The sequence below is a fragment of the Podarcis erhardii genome (genome assembly GCF_964252035.2).
Source record: "Podarcis erhardii genome assembly, chromosome: 3".
NCBI classification, from domain to species: Eukaryota; Metazoa; Chordata; class Lepidosauria; order Squamata; family Lacertidae; genus Podarcis; species Podarcis erhardii.
In genome coordinates, this window is record NC_138507.1 from 117,823,211 (window position 1) to 117,825,955 (window position 2,745).

General features: G+C 41.6%; 1 long non-coding RNA gene across 1 annotated transcript; it reads right to left on the bottom strand.

The window, feature by feature from the left end:
- LOC309338592 lies at positions 1 to 2,391 on the bottom strand. Its single transcript, XR_014154988.1, has 2 exons — positions 2,175 to 2,391; positions 1 to 257 (listed from the first exon to the last, which is right to left on the bottom strand). It is a non-coding gene; the product is annotated as an uncharacterized lncRNA (long non-coding RNA).
- Between the last annotated feature and the right edge of the window lie 354 nt (positions 2,392 to 2,745).

Below are 2,745 nucleotides of genomic sequence, written 5' to 3' on the forward strand. Positions count from 1 at the left end.
TTGGATGCAAACTCAATTTTAATTGAAAATAAATGATTCAGCATTATTTCATCTTGATTGGTTTCTTTCTCTGTTCCAATCAAACGCTGTTGGTCTTTCTTGCATCTCTCTCAAGTACGTTTTCTACTGATAACGCACACAGCAGGACCTAGTTGAAAAGCATCGTCCAACCAACTTCTCATTTTGACTGCACCTGTGACGGCATCTCCCCCCCATAGTAATGCATACGATGGGATTTTTTGGGTGGGGAACATCTTCTGGGGGGGAAAAATAACAAGAGACTTTAACATGCTTATTAGGTATCACTCGTTTCTTGGGCTTAGCTTAGTGTTAAATAGTGGACACTCCTTTTCTGTAATAAATAAACGTTCTCCAAATTAAAGCCTGATATATTTCATTTCCATACGTCTAGCTTTTTCTCTTTTTTCTTAGCTCTGGTTTTCATTTGTATAGGGGTTTCTTTCAAGTTGGCTTTACTGTAAACTGTTCTGAGTTATGAGAAAATAAAAAAATCTGAAGAAGTGTGCATGCACACAAAAGCTCATACCAATAACAAACTTAGTTGGTCTCTAAGGTGCTACTGGAAACAAAATAAAAAAAATCCTTTGACTACAGCAGACCAACACGGCTACCTACCTGTAACTTGAGTTATGAGGTAAGAAAAGTGTCTAACAAAAATAAAATTAATGATGGTGATATAAGAACAAAAGCTTCCTCTCATCTACACAGGTGTTGCTGGTTATACCACTGTACTAATCTACACAGGTTTGGATAAGACTACCCTGCAGAGAAGTTAGGGATTTTATTTCTCTATGAACATGCTATTGGCCCCTTGCCAACAATGAGCAGTGGATGACTCTGTCAGTTTCAGTTTCTCTTGCACCCCTCCACCTGCAAATAATGAAGTTCCATTCAGCACATTTATAAAGGGACCTCTGACTTCCCCTCTAACCCTCCATGGTTTCCTTGTTTCCACTTATTCTGCTGCATATTATATTTCACATCCTTCTTCATCCTTACTTAATATCTACATTGCTTTACTGCCAATTACAGTTCAAATCCTACTTGCGTAGTCATCTGTTATTAAAAGGTAAAGGTAAAGGTTAAGGTACCCTGACAATTAAGTCCAGTCTCAGACGATTCTGGGGTTGCTTCGCTCATCTTGCTTTATTGGCCGAGGGAGCCGGCGTACAGCTTCCAGGTCATGTGGCCAGCATGACTAAGCCGCTTCTGGTGAACCAAACCAGCGCATGAAAGTGCCATTTACCTTCCCGCTGGAGTGGTACCTATTTATCTACTCACACTTTGACATGCTTTAGAACTGCTAGGTGGGCAGGAGCTGGGACCGAGCAATGGGAGCTCACCCCATCGTGGGGATTCGAACTGCTGACGTTCCCATCGGCAAGCACTAGGCTCTGTGTTTTAGAGCACAGTTCCATTTGCAAATATTAATTTTAAAAAGCCCTCATGAAAATTAATCAACTTCCTACTAATAAACACATATTTTCAAGAAAAGCCAAACATTTTTGTCAAAGCAGTTTTACATAATATAATACCTATTGTATAATTATAATTATTTTAGTTATTATTCATACCCTGCCTATCTGGCTGGGTTTCACCAGCCACTCTGGGTGGCTCCCAACAGAATATTAAAACCACAGTAAAACATCAAGCATTAAAAACTTCCCTAAACAGGGCTGCCTTCAGATGTCTTCTAAAAGTCAGATAGTTGTATATTTCCTTGACATCTGATGGGAGGGTGTTTCATAGGGTGGGCACCACTACCAAGAAGGCCCTCTGCCTGGTTCCCTGTAACCTCACTTCGTACAGGGAGGGAACCTCCAGAAGGCCCTCAGAGCTGTTTTATGAATAGGCTGTTTTCATTCATATGTGCATATTTAGACATCCTTTACCCCAGTATTTTATTCTATTCTCTTTCTTTCTCTCTCTCTCTCTCTCTCTCTCTCTCTCTCTCTCTTTTGCACATAGAAAAACAGACCATGGCTAAGAGCATGTACAGCCTACTGATCACGATTGAAAACACTGCCATTAGTGTGTGATTCACCCAAAGAGAAGTATTTCTAATGGAGTTCAATGAAAGATTGAAAACCTCCCAATGAAATCCTGTCCTGCCCACGATGTATGTTGCAATCTGCTATGTATGCTACAGTTACCTTCATCCTTCAAAGCTTCATCATAGTCAGCTGGCAAACCTGGGTCTTGGCCCTGAAGGACACGCAAGTCTTCCAAGGGCTTTCTCCATTGCTTTTGCTCATCGGCTTCATCAGACTGGGCAATCCCAAGGAAGACCACGGCAAAGAAAAGACAGACGAACTTCATGATTCTTCTAAGACTTGTTGTGTGCTGCTGAAAAGAGTCCCAAGGATGAACTAGTTCATGCCTATATATGCAGGTGGGAAGCCAAGATGGTTGCCCTAATGGGATGGGTTCCATTGTTTTCGAAGTAGCACTCTAAATAAGGGTGTGAGATAAGGGTGAATTTGAGATTACTTCATCCTTAGCAACACAGTTCTCTTTGATGTTGTCCCCAATCTGTAGACCTTTGACCAATGTTGCAATCTTTGGATTTGCAGTACAGTGGTAGCTCGGGTTACAGATGCTTCAGGTTACAGACTCCGCTAACCCCGAAATAGTACCTCGGGTTAAGAACTTTGCTTCAGGATGAGAACAGAAATTGTGCGGCGTCAGCGTCAGCGGAAGGCCCCATTAGCTAAAGTGGTACCT